This window comes from Bombus flavifrons, chromosome 1, assembly GCF_040668555.2.
Source record: "Bombus flavifrons isolate JBK064 chromosome 1, iyBomFlav1_principal, whole genome shotgun sequence".
Lineage (NCBI taxonomy): Eukaryota > Metazoa > Arthropoda > Insecta > Hymenoptera > Apidae > Bombus > Bombus flavifrons.
Genome location: NC_138442.1, coordinates 6,532,740 through 6,550,382, shown reverse-complemented (window position 1 = coordinate 6,550,382; position 17,643 = coordinate 6,532,740).

Here is a 17,643-nt window from a genome sequence, read left to right as displayed (position 1 = left end):
ACGTATTACGTTATATGGTATAACGTTATATGGTATAGGGTTATAACGTAATACGTTATATGGTATAACGTTATAAGGTATTACGTTATATGGTTCAACGTTATAACGTATTACGTTATATGGTACATCGTTATAACGTATTACGTTATATGGTATAACGTTATATGGTATAGGGTTATAATGTAAAATGTTATATAGTATAACGTTATATGGTATAACGTTATAACGTATTACGTTATATGGTACAACGTTATAACGTATTACGTTATATGGTATAACGTTATATGGTATAACGTTATAACGTATTACGTTATATGGTATAACGTTATATGGTATAATGTTATAACGTAATACGTTATATAGTAGAACGTTATATGGTATAACGTTATAACGTATTACGTTATATGGTACAACGTTATAACGTATTACGTTATATGGTATAGGGTTATAACGTAATACGTTATATAGTATAACGTTATAACGTATTACGTTATATGGTACAACGTTATAACGTATTACGTTATATGGTACAACGTTATAACGTATTACGTTATATGGTATAACGTTATATGGTATAACGTTATAACGTAATACGTTATATAGTATAACGTTATATGGTATAACGTTATATGGTATAACGTTATAACGTAATACGTTATATAGTATATCGTTATATGGTATAACGTTATAACGTATTACGTTATGTAGTACAACATTATAAGGTCTAACGTAATACGTTATGTGGTACAACGTTATAACGTATTACGTTATATGGTATAACGTTATATGGTATAGGGTTATAACGTAAAACGTTATATGGTATAACGTTATATGGTATAGGGTTATAACGTAATACGTTATATAGTATAACGTTATAACGTATTACGTTATATGGTACAACGTTATAACGTATTACGTTATATGGTACAACGTTATAACGTATTACGTTATATGGTATAGCGTTATATGGCATAACGTTATAACGTAATACGTTATATAGTATAACGTTATATGGTATAACGTTATACGGTATAACGCTATAACGTAATACGTTATATAGTATAACGTTATATGGTATAACGTTATAACGTATTACGTTATATAGTATAACGTTGCAACGTATTACGTTATATGGTATAACGTTATAACGCATTACGTTATATAGTATAACGTTATATGGTATAACGTTATTACGTAATACGTTATATGGTATAACGTTATAACGTATTACGTTATATGGTATAAAGTTATATGGTATAGGGTTATAACGTAATACGTTATATGGTATAACGTTATAACGTAATACGTTATATGGTATAACGTTAAAACGTATTACGTTATATGGTATAACGTTATAACGTATTACGTTATGTAGTACATCGTTATAAGGTATAACGTAATACGTTATATGGTACAACGTTATAACGTATTACGTTATATGGTATAACGTTAAAACGTATTACGTTATATGGTATAACGTTATAACGTATTACGTTATGTAGTACATCGTTATAAGGTATAACGTAAAACGTTATATGGTACAACGTTATAACGTATTACGTTATATGGTATAACGTTATAACGTAATACGTTATATAGTATGACGTTATATGGTATAACGTTATAACGTACTACGTTATACGGTATAACGTTATAACGTAATAAGTTATATAGTATAACGTTATAACGTATTACGTTATATGGTTTAACGTTATAACGTATTACGTTATGTAGTACAACGTTATAAGGTATAACGTAATACGTTATATGGTACAACGTTATAACGTATTACGTTATATGGTATAAAGTTATATGGTATAGGGTTATAACGTAATACGTTATATAGTATAACGTTATAACGTATTACGTTATATGGTATAACGTTAGAACGTATTACGTTTTATGGTATAACGTTATAACGTAATACGTTATATAGTATAACGTTATATGGTATAACGTTATAACGTAATAAGTTATATAGTATAACGTCATATGGTATAACGTTATAACGTATTACGTTATATGGTATAACGATATATGGTATAACGTTATAACGTAATACGTTATATAGTATAACGTTATAACGTATTACGTTATATGGTACAAAGTTATAACGTATTACGTTATATGGTATAACGTTATATGGTATAACGTTATAACGTATTACGTTATATGGTATAACGTTAGAACGTATTACGTTATATGGTATAACGTTATAACGTATTACGTTATATGGTATAACGTTATAACGTATTACGTTATATGGTACAACGTTATAACGTATTACGTTATATGGTATAACGTTATATGGTATAGGGTTATAACGTAATACGTTATATAGTATAACGTTATAACGTATTACGTTATATGGTACAACGTTATAACGTATTGCGTTATATGGTACAACGTTATAACGTATTACGTTATATGGTACAACGTTATAACGTATTACGTTATATGGTATAACGTTAGAACGTATTACGTTATATGGTATAACGTTATAACGTATTACGTTATATGGTATAACGTTATAACGTATTACGTTATATGGTACAACGTTATAACGTATTACGTTATATGGTATAACGTTATATGGTATAACGTTATAACGTATTACGTTATATGGTATAACGTTATAACGAAATACGTTATATGGTATAACGTTATATGGTATAACGTTATATGGTATAACGTTATAACGAATTACGTTATATGGTACAACGTTATAACGTATTACGTTATATGGTATAACGTTATATGGTATAGGGTTATAACGTAATACGTTATATGGTATAACGTTATAAGGTATTACGTTATACGGTTCAACGTTATAACGTATTACGTTATATGGTACATCGTTATAACGTATTACGTTATATGGTATAACGTTATATGGTATAGGGTTATAATGTAAAATGTTATATAGTATAACGTTATATGGTATAACGTTATAACGTATTACGTTATATGGTACAACGTTATAACGTATTACGTTATATGGTATAACGTTATAACGTATTACGTTATATGGTATAACGTTATAACGTAATACGTTATATGGTATAACGTTATAACGTATTACGTTATATGGTATAACGTTATAACGTATTACGTTATGTAGTACAACGTTATAAGGTATAACGTAATACGTTATATGGTACAACGTTATAACGTATTACGTTATATGGTATAACGTTATAACGTAATACGTTATATAGTATAACGTCATATGGTATAACGTTATAACGTATTACGTTATATGGTATAACGTTATAACGTAATACGTTATATAGTATATCGTTATATGGTATAACGTTATAACGTATTACGTTATGTAGTACAACGTTATAAGGTATAACGTAATACGTTATATGGTACAACGTTATAACGTATGACGTTATATGGTATAACGTTATATGGTATAACGTTATAACGTAATACGTTATATAGTATAACGTTATATGGTATAACGTTATAACGTACTACGTTATACGGTATAACGTTATAACGTAATACGTTATATAGTAAAACGTTATAACGTATTACGTTATATGGTATAACGTTATAACGTATTACGTTATGTAGTACAACGTTATAAGGTATAACGTAATACGTTATATGGTACAACGTTATAACGTATTACGTTATATGGTATAAAGTTATATGGTATAGGGTTATAACGTAATACGTTATATAGTATAACGTTATAACGTATTACGTTATATGGTATAACGTTATAACGTATTACGTTATATGGTATAACGCTATAACGCAATACGTTATATAGTATATCGTTATATGGTATAACGTTATAACGTATTACGTTATGTAGTACAACGTTATAAGGTATAACGTAATACGTTATGTGGTACAACGTTATAACGTATTACGTTATATGGTATAACGTTATATGGTATAGGGTTATAACGTAAAACTTTATATAGTATAACGTTATATGGTATAACGTTATAACGTATTACGTTATATGGTACAACGTTATAACGTATTACGTTATATGGTATAACGTTATATGGTATAGGGTTATAACGTAATACGTTATATAGTATAACGTTATAACGTATTACGTTATATGGTACAACGTTATAACGTATTACGTTATATGGTATAACGTTATAACGTATTACGTTATGTAGTACAACGTTATAAGGTATAACGTAATACGTTATATGGTACAACGTTATAACGTATTACGTTATATGGTATAAAGTTATATGGTATAGGGTTATAACGTAATACGTTATATAGTATAACGTTATAACGTATTACGTTATATGGTATAACGTTATAACGAAATACGTTATATGGTATAACGTTATATGGTATAACGTTATAACGAATTACGTTATATGGTACAACGTTATAACGTATTACGTTATATGGTATAACGTTATATGGTATAGGGTTATAACGTAATACGTTATATGGTATAACGTTATAAGGTATTACGTTATATGGTTCAACGTTATAACGTATTACGTTATATGGTACATCGTTATAACGTATTACGTTATATGGTATAACGTTATATGGTATAGGGTTATAATGTAAAATGTTATATAGTATAACGTTATATGGTATAACGTTATAACGTATTACGTTATATGGTACAACGTTATAACGTATTACGTTATATGGTATAACGTTATATGGTATAACGTTATAACGTATTACGTTATATGGTATAACGTTATATGGTATAGGGTTATAACGTAAAACGTTATATAGTATAACGTTATATGGTATAACGTTATAACGTATTACGTTATATGGTACAACGTTATAACGTATAACGTTATATGGTATAGGGTTATAACGTAATACGTTATATAGTATAACGTTATAACGTATTACGTTATATGGTACAACGTTATAACGTATTACGTTATATGGTACAACGTTATAACGTATTACGTTATATGGTATAACGTTATATAGTATAACGTTATAACGTATTACGTTATATGGTACAACGTTATAACGTATTACGTTATATGGTACAACGTTATAACGTATTACGTTATATGGTACAACGTTATAACGTATTACGTTATATGGTATAGGGTTATAACGTAATACGTTATATAGTATAACGTTATAACGTATTACGTTATATGGTACAACGTTATAACGTATTACGTTATATGGTACAACGTTATAACGTATTACGTTATATGGTATAACGTTATATGGTATAACGTTATAACGGAATACGTTATATAGTATAACGTTATATGGTATAACGTTATATGGTATAACGTTATAACGTAATACGTTATATAGTATATCGTTATATGGTATAACGTTATAACGTATTACGTTATGTAGTACAACGTTATAAGGTCTAACGTAATACGTTATGTGGTACAACGTTATAACGTATTACGTTATATGGTATAACGTTATATGGTATAGGGTTATAACGTAAGACGTTATATGGTATAACGTTATATGGTATAGGGTTATAACGTAATACGTTATATAGTATAACGTTATAACGTATTACGTTATATGGTACAACGTTATAACGTATTACGTTATATGGTACAACGTTATAACGTATTACGTTATATGGTATAGCGTTATATGGCATAACGTTATAACGTAATACGTTATATAGTATAACGTTATATGGTATAACGTTATACGGTATAACGCTATAACGTAATACGTTATATAGTATAACGTTATATGGTATAACGTTATAACGTATTACGTTATATAGTATAACGTTGCAACGTATTACGTTATATGGTATAACGTTATAACGCATTACGTTATATAGTATAACGTTATATGGTATAACGTTATTACGTAATACGTTATATGGTATAACGTTATAACGTATTACGTTATATGGTATAAAGTTATATGGTATAGGGTTATAACGTAATACGTTATATGGTATAACGTTATAACGTAATACGTTATATGGTATAACGTTAAAACGTATTACGTTATATGGTATAACGTTATAACGTATTACGTTATGTAGTACATCGTTATAAGGTATAACGTAATACGTTATATGGTACAACGTTATAACGTATTACGTTATATGGTATAACGTTAAAACGTATTACGTTATATGGTATAACGTTATAACGTATTACGTTATGTAGTACATCGTTATAAGGTATAACGTAAAACGTTATATGGTACAACGTTATAACGTATTACGTTATATGGTATAACGTTATAACGTAATACGTTATATGGTATATCGTTAAAACGTATTACGTTATATGGTATAACGTTATAACGTATTACGTTATGTAGTACAACGTTATAAGGTATAACGTAATACGTTTTATGGTACAACGTTATAACGTATTACGTTATATGGTATAACGTTATATGGTATAACGTTATAACGTAATACGTTATATAGTATAACGTTATATGGTATAACGTTATAACGTACTACGTTATACGGTATAACGTTATAACGTAATACGTTATATAGTATAACGTTATAACGTATTACGTTATATGGTTTAACGTTATAACGTATTACGTTATGTAGTACAACGTTATAAGGTATAACGTAATACGTTATATGGTACAACGTTATAACGTATTACGTTATATGGTATAAAGTTACATGGTATAGGGTTATAACGTAATACGTTATATAGTATAACGTTATATGGTATAACGTTATAACGTAATAAGTTATATAGTATAACGTCATATGGTATAACGTTATAACGTATTACGTTATATGGTATAACGATATATGGTATAACGTTATAACGTAATACGTTATATAGTATAACGTTATAACGTATTACGTTATATGGTACAACGTTATAACGTATTACGTTATATGGTATAACGTTATATGGTATAACGTTATAACGTATTACGTTATATGGTATAACGTTAGAACGTATTACGTTATATGGTATAACGTTATAACGTATTACGTTATATGGTATAACGTTATAACGTATTACGTTATATGGTACAACGTTATAACGTATTACGTTATATGGTATAACGTTATATGGTATAGGGTTATAACGTAATACGTTATATAGTATAACGTTATAACGTATTACGTTATATGGTACAACGTTATAACGTATTGCGTTATATGGTACAACGTTATAACGTATTACGTTATATGGTACAACGTTATAACGTATTACGTTATATGGTATAACGTTAGAACGTATTACGTTATATGGTATAACGTTATAACGTATTACGTTATATGGTATAACGTTATAAGGTATTACGTTATATGGTACAACGTTATAACGTATTACGTTATATGGTATAACGTTATATGGTATAACGTTATAACGTATTACGTTATATGGTATAACGTTATAACGAAATACGTTATATGGTATAACGTTATATGGTATAACGTTATATGGTATAACGTTATAACGAATTACGTTATATGGTACAACGTTATAACGTATTACGTTATATGGTATAACGTTATATGGTATAGGGTTATAACGTAATACGTTATATGGTATAACGTTATAAGGTATTACGTTATATGGTTCAACGTTATAACGTATTACGTTATATGGTACATCGTTATAACGTATTACGTTATATGGTATAACGTTATATGGTATAGGGTTATAATGTAAAATGTTATATAGTATAACGTTATATGGTATAACGTTATAACGTATTACGTTATATGGTACAACGTTATAACGTATTACGTTATATGGTATAACGTTATAACGTATTACGTTATATGGTATAACGTTATAACGTAATACGTTATATGGTATAACGTTATAACGTATTACGTTATATGGTATAACGTTATAACGTATTACGTTATGTAGTACAACGTTATAAGGTATAACGTAATACGTTATATGGTACAACGTTATAACGTATTACGTTATATGGTATAACGTTATAACGTAATACGTTATATAGTATAACGTCATATGGTATAACGTTATAACGTATTACGTTATATGGTATAACGTTATAACGTAATACGTTATATAGTATATCGTTATATGGTATAACGTTATAACGTATTACGTTATGTAGTACAACGTTATAAGGTATAACGTAATACGTTATATGGTACAACGTTATAACGTATGACGTTATATGGTATAACGTTATATGGTATAACGTTATAACGTAATACGTTATATAGTATAACGTTATATGGTATAACGTTATAACGTACTACGTTATACGGTATAACGTTATAACGTAATACGTTATATAGTAAAACGTTATAACGTATTACCTTATATGGTATAACGTTATAACGTATTACGATATGTAGTACAACGTTATAAGGTATAACGTAATACGTTATATGGTACAACGTTATAACGTATTACGTTATATGGTATAAAGTTATATGGTATAGGGTTATAACGTAATACGTTATATAGTATAACGTTATAACGTATTACGTTATATGGTATAACGTTATAACGTATTACGTTATATGGTATAACGCTATAACGCAATACGTTATATAGTATATCGTTATATGGTATAACGTTATAACGTATTACGTTATGTAGTACAACGTTATAAGGTATAACGTAATACGTTATATGGTACAACGTTATAACGTATTACGTTATATGGTATAAAGTTATATGGTATAGGGTTATAACGTAATACGTTATATAGTATAACGTTATAACGTATTACGTTATATGGTATAACGTTATAACGAAATACGTTATATGGTATAACGTTATATGGTATAACGTTATAACGAATTACGTTATATGGTACAACGTTATAACGTATTACGTTATATGGTATAACGTTATATGGTATAGGGTTATAACGTAATACGTTATATGGTATAACGTTATAAGGTATTACGTTATATGGTTCAACGTTATAACGTATTACGTTATATGGTACATCGTTATAACGTATTACGTTATATGGTATAACGTTATATGGTATAGGGTTATAATGTAAAATGTTATATAGTATAACGTTATATGGTATAACGTTATAACGTATTACGTTATATGGTACAACGTTATAACGTATTACGTTATATGGTATAACGTTATATGGTATAACGTTATAACGTATTACGTTATATGGTATAACGTTATATGGTATAGGGTTATAACGTAAAACGTTATATAGTATAACGTTATATGGTATAACGTTATAACGTATTACGTTATATGGTACAACGTTATAACGTATAACGTTATATGGTATAGGGTTATAACGTAATACGTTATATAGTATAACGTTATAACGTATTACGTTATATGGTACAACGTTATAACGTATTACGTTATATGGTACAACGTTATAACGTATTACGTTATATGGTATAACGTTATATGGTATAACGTTATAACGTAATACGTTATATAGTATAACGTTATATGGTATAACGTTTTATGGTATAATGTTATAACGTAATACGTTATATAGTATATCGTTATATGGTATAACGTTATAACGTATTACGTTATGTAGTACAACGTTATAAGGTCTAACGTAATACGTTATGTGGTACAACGTTATAACGTATTACGTTATATGGTATAACGTTATATGGTATAGGGTTATAACGTAAAACGTTATATAGTATAACGTTATATGGTATAACGTTATAACGTATTACGTTATATGGTACAACGTTATAACGTATTACGTTATATGGTATAACGTTATATGGTATAGGGTTATAACGTAATGCGTTATATAGTATAACGTTATAACGTATTACGTTATATGGTACAACGTTATAACGTATTACGTTATATGGTACAACGTTATAACGTATTACGTTATATGGTATAACGTTATATGGTATAGGGTTATAACGTAATACGTTATATAGTATAACGTTATAACGTATTACGTTATATGGTACAACGTTATAACGTATTACGTTATATGGTACAACGTTATAACGTATTACGTTATATGGTATAGCGTTATATGGTATAACGTTATAACGTAATACGTTATATAGTATAACGTTATATGGTATAACGTTATACGGTATAACGCTATAACGTAATACGTTATATAGTATAACGTTATATGGTATAACGTTATAACGTATTACGTTATATAGTATAACGTTGCAACGTGTTACGTTATATGGTATAACGTTATAACGCATTACGTTATATAGTATAACGTTATATGGTATAACGTTATTACGTAATACGTTATATGGTATAACGTTATAACGTAATACGTTATATGGTATAACGTTAAAACGTATTACGTTATATGGTATAACGTTTTAACGTATTACGTTATGTAGTACATCGTTATAAGGTATAACGTAATACGTTATATGGTACAACGTTATAACGTATTACGTTATATGGTATAACGTTATAACGTAATACGTTATATGGTATATCGTTAAAACGTATTACGTTATATGGTATAACGTTATAACGTATTACGTTATGTAGTACAACGTTATAAGGTTTAACGTATTACGTTTTATGGTACAACGTTATAACGTATTACGTTATATGGTATAACGTTATAACGTAATACGTTATATAGTATAACGTTATATGGTATAACGTTATAACGTATTACGTTATATGGTATAACGTTATAAGGTATTACTTTATGTAGTACAAGGTTATAATGTATAACGTTATAACGTATTACGTTATATGGTATAACGTTATATGGTATAACGTTATATGGTATAACGTTATAACGTATTACGTTATATGGTATAACGTTATAACGTATTACGTTATATGGTATAACGTTAGAACGTATTACGTTGTATGGTATAACGTTATAACGTAATAAGTTATATAGTATAACGTTATATGGTATAACGTTATAACGTATTACGTTATGTAGTACAACGTTATAAGGTATAACGTTATAACGTAATACGTTATATGGTACAACGTTATAACGTATTACGTTATATGGTATAACGTTATGTGGTATAACGTTATAACGTATTACGTTATATGGTATAAGGTTATAACGTATTACGTTATGTAGTACAACGTTATATGGTATAAGGTTATAACGTATTACGTTATATGGTATAACGTTATAAGGTATTACTTTATGTAGTACAAGGTTATAATGAATAACGTTATAACGTATTACGTTATATGGTATAACGTTATATGGTATAACGTTATATGGTATAACGTTATAACGTATTACGTTATATGGTATAACTTTATATGGTATAACGTTATAACGTTTAACGTTATATGGTATAACGTTATAACGTAATACGTTATATGGTACAATGTTATAACATATTACGTTATATGGTATAACGTTATATGGTATAACGTTATAACGTAATACGTTATATAGTATATCGTTATATGGTATGACGTTCTAACGTATAAAGTTATATGGTATAACGTTATATGGTATAATGTTATAACGTAATACGTTATATAGTATAACGTTATATGGTATAACGTTATAACGTATTACGTTATATGGTATAACGTTATAACGTAATACGTTATATGGTATAACGTTATAACGTATTACGTTATATGGTATAACGTTATAACGTATTACGTTATGTAGTACAACGTTATAAGGTATAACGTAATACGTTATATGGTACAACGTTATAACGTATTACGTTATATGGTATAACGTTATATGGTATAACGTTATAACGTAATACGTTATATAGTATAACGTTATATGGTATAACGTTATAACGTACTACGTTATACGGTATAACGTTATAACGTAATACGTTATATAGTATAACGTTATAACATATTACGTTATATGGTATAACGTTATAACGTATTACGTTATGTAGTACAACGTTATAAGGTATAACGTAATACGTTATATGGTACAACGTTATAACGTATTACGTTATATGGTATAAAGTTATATGGTATAGGGTTATAACGTAATACGTTATATAGTATAACGTTATAACGTATTACGTTATATGGTATAACGTTAGAACGTATTACGTTATATGGTATAACGTTATAACGTAATACGTTATATAGTATAACGTTATATGGTATAACGTTATAACGTAATAAGTTATATAGTATAACGTCATATGGTATAACGTTATAACGTATTACGTTATATGGTATAAAGATATATGGTATAACGTTATAACGTAATACGTTATATAGTATAACGTTATAACGTATTACGTTATATGGTACAACGTTATAACGTATTACGTTATATGGTATAACGTTATATGGTATAGGGTTATAACGTAATACGTTATATAGTATAACGTTATAACGTATTACGTTGTATGGTACAACGTTATAACGTATTGCGTTATATGGTACAACGTTATAACGTATTACGTTATATGGTACAACGTTATAACGTATTACGTTATATGGTATAACGTTATATGGTATATCGATATAACGTAATACGTTATATGGTATAACGTTACATGGTATAAGGTTATAACGTAATACGTTATATAGTATAACGTTATATGGTATAACGTTATAACGTATTACGTTATATGGTATAACGTTATAACGTAATACGTTATATGGTATAACGTTATATGGTATAACGTTATAACGAATTACGTTATATGGTACAACGTTATAACGTATTACGTTATATGGTATAACGTTATATGGTATAGGGTTATAACGTAATACGTTATATGGTATAACGTTATAAGGTATTACGTTATATGGTTCAACGTTATAACGTATTACGTTATATGGTACATCGTTATAACGTATTACGTTATATGGTACAACGTTATAACGTATTACGTTATATGGTACAACGTTATAACGTATTACGTTATATGGTATAACGTTATATGGTATAACGTTATAACGTAATACGTTATATAGTATAACGTTATATGGTATAACGTTATATGGTATAACGTTATAACGTAATACGTTATATAGTATATCGTTATATGGTATAACGTTATAACGTATTACGTTATGTAGTACAACGTTATAAGGTATAACGTAATACGTTATGTGGTACAACGTTATAACGTATTACGTTATATGGTATAACGTTATATGGTATAGGGTTATAACGTAAAACGTTATATAGTATAACGTTATATGGTATGACGTTATAACGTATTACGTTATATGGTACAACGTTATAACGTATTACGTTATATGGTATAACGTTATATGGTATAACGTTCTAACGTAATACGTTATATAGTATAACGTTATATGGTATAACGTTATATGGTATAGGGTTATAACGTAATACGTTATATAGTATAACGTTATAACGTATTACGTTATATGGTACAACGTTATAACGTATTACGTTATATGGTACAACGTTATAACGTATTACGTTATATGGTATAACGTTATATGGCATAACGTTATAACTTATTACGTTATATGGTATAACGTTATAAGGTATTACGTTATGTAGTACAAGGTTATAATGTATAACGTTATAACGTATTACGTTATATGGTATAACGTTATATGGTATAACGTTATATGGTATAACGTTATAACGTATTACGTTATATGGTATAACGTTATAACGTATTACGTTATATGGTATAACGTTAGAACGTATTACGTTGTATGGTATAACGTTATAACGTAATAAGTTATATAGTATAACGTTATATGGTATAACGTTATAACGTATTACGTTATGTAGTACAATGTTATAAGGTATAACGTTATAACGTAATACGTTATATGGTACAACGTTATAACGTATTACGTTATATGGTATAACGTTATGTGGTATAACGTTATAACGTATTACGTTATATGGTATAAGGTTATAACGTATTACGTTATGTAGTACAACGTTATATGGTATAAGGTTATAACGTATTACGTTATATGGTATAACGTTATAAGGTATTACTTTATGTAGTACAAGGTTATAATGAATAACGTTATAACGTATTACGTTATATGGTATAACGTTATATGGTATAACGTTATATGGTATAACGTTATAACGTATTACGTTATATGGTATAACTTTATATGGTATAACGTTATAACGTTTAACGTTATATGGTATAACGTTATAACGTAATACGTTATATGGTACAATGTTATAACATATTACGTTATATGGTATAACGTTATATGGTATAACGTTATAACGTAATACGTTATATAGTATATCGTTATATGGTATGACGTTCTAACGTATAAAGTTATATGGTATAACGTTATATGGTATAATGTTATAACGTAATACGTTATATAGTATAACGTTATATGGTATAACGTTATAACGTATTACGTTATATGGTATAACGTTATAACGTAATACGTTATATGGTATAACGTTATAACGTATTACGTTATATGGTATAACGTTATAACGTATTACGTTATGTAGTACAACGTTATAAGGTATAACGTAATACGTTATATGGTACAACGTTATAACGTATTACGTTATATGGTATAACGTTATATGGTATAACGTTATAACGTAATACGTTATATAGTATAACGTTATATGGTATAACGTTATAACGTACTACGTTATACGGTATAACGTTATAACGTAATACGTTATATAGTATAACGTTATAACATATTACGTTATATGGTATAACGTTATAACGTATTACGTTATGTAGTACAACGTTATAAGGTATAACGTAATACGTTATATGGTACAACGTTATAACGTATTACGTTATATGGTATAAAGTTATATGGTATAGGGTTATAACGTAATACGTTATATAGTATAACGTTATAACGTATTACGTTATATGGTATAACGTTATAACGAAATACGTTATATGGTATAACGTTATATGGTATAACGTTATAACGAATTACGTTATATGGTACAACGTTATAACGTATTACGTTATATGGTATAACGTTATATGGTATAGGGTTATAACGTAATACGTTATATGGTATAACGTTATAAGGTATTACGTTATATGGTTCAACGTTATAACGTATTACGTTATATGGTACATCGTTATAACGTATTACGTTATATGGTATAACGTTATATGGTATAGGGTTATAATGTAAAATGTTATATAGTATAACGTTATATGGTATAACGTTATAACGTATTACGTTATATGGTACAACGTTATAACGTATTACGTTATATGGTATAACGTTATATGGTATAACGTTATAACGTATTACGTTATATGGTATAACGTTATATGGTATAGGGTTATAACGTAAAACGTTATATAGTATAACGTTATATGGTATAACGTTATAACGTATTACGTTATATGGTACAACGTTATAACGTATAACGTTATATGGTATAGGGTTATAACGTAATACGTTATATAGTATAACGTTATAACGTATTACGTTATATGGTACAACGTTATAACGTATTACGTTATATGGTACAACGTTATAACGTATTACGTTATATGGTATAACGTTATATGGTATAACGTTATAACGTAATACGTTATATAGTATAACGTTATATGGTATAACGTTTTATGGTATAATGTTATAACGTAATACGTTATATAGTATATCGTTATATGGTATAACGTTATAACGTATTACGTTATGTAGTACAACGTTATAAGGTCTAACGTAATACGTTATGTGGTACAACGTTATAACGTATTACGTTATATGGTATAACGTTATATGGTATAGGGTTATAACGTAAAACGTTATATAGTATAACGTTATATGGTATAACGTTATAACGTATTACGTTATATGGTACAACGTTATAACGTATTACGTTATATGGTATAACGTTATATGGTATAGGGTTATAACGTAATGCGTTATATAGTATAACGTTATAACGTATTACGTTATATGGTACAACGTTATAACGTATTACGTTATATGGTACAACGTTATAACGTATTACGTTATATGGTATAACGTTATATGGTATAGGGTTATAACGTAATACGTTATATAGTATAACGTTATAACGTATTACGTTATATGGTACAACGTTATAACGTATTACGTTATATGGTACAACGTTATAACGTATTACGTTATATGGTATAGCGTTATATGGTATAACGTTATAACGTAATACGTTATATAGTATAACGTTATATGGTATAACGTTATACGGTATAACGCTATAACGTAATACGTTATATAGTATAACGTTATATGGTATAACGTTATAACGTATTACGTTATATAGTATAACGTTGCAACGTGTTACGTTATATGGTATAACGTTATAACGCATTACGTTATATAGTATAACGTTATATGGTATAACGTTATTACGTAATACGTTATATGGTATAACGTTATAACGTAATACGTTATATGGTATAACGTTAAAACGTATTACGTTATATGGTATAACGTTTTAACGTATTACGTTATGTAGTACATCGTTATAAGGTATAACGTAATACGTTATATGGTACAACGTTATAACGTATTACGTTATATGGTATAACGTTATAACGTAATACGTTATATGGTATATCGTTAAAACGTATTACGTTATATGGTATAACGTTATAACGTATTACGTTATGTAGTACAACGTTATAAGGTTTAACGTATTACGTTTTATGGTACAACGTTATAACGTATTACGTTATATGGTATAACGTTATAACGTAATACGTTATATAGTATAACGTTATATGGTATAACGTTATAACGTATTACGTTATATGGTATAACGTTATAAGGTATTACTTTATGTAGTACAAGGTTATAATGTATAACGTTATAACGTATTACGTTATATGGTATAACGTTATATGGTATAACGTTATATGGTATAACGTTATAACGTATTACGTTATATGGTATAACGTTATAACGTATTACGTTATATGGTATAACGTTAGAACGTATTACGTTGTATGGTATAACGTTATAACGTAATAAGTTATATAGTATAACGTTATATGGTATAACGTTATAACGTATTACGTTATGTAGTACAACGTTATAAGGTATAACGTTATAACGTAATACGTTATATGGTACAACGTTATAACGTATTACGTTATATGGTATAACGTTATGTGGTATAACGTTATAACGTATTACGTTATATGGTATAAGGTTATAACGTATTACGTTATGTAGTACAACGTTATATGGTATAAGGTTATAACGTATTACGTTATATGGTATAACGTTATAAGGTATTACTTTATGTAGTACAAGGTTATAATGAATAACGTTATAACGTATTACGTTATATGGTATAACGTTATATGGTATAACGTTATATGGTATAACGTTATAACGTATTACGTTATATGGTATAACTTTATATGGTATAACGTTATAACGTTTAACGTTATATGGTATAACGTTATAACGTAATACGTTATATGGTACAATGTTATAACATATTACGTTATATGGTATAACGTTATATGGTATAACGTTATAACGTAATACGTTATATAGTATATCGTTATATGGTATGACGTTCTAACGTATAAAGTTATATGGTATAACGTTATATGGTATAATGTTATAACGTAATACGTTATATAGTATAACGTTATATGGTATAACGTTATAACGTATTACGTTATATGGTATAACGTTATAACGTAATACGTTATATGGTATAACGTTATAACGTATTACGTTATATGGTATAACGTTATAACGTATTACGTTATGTAGTACAACGTTATAAGGTATAACG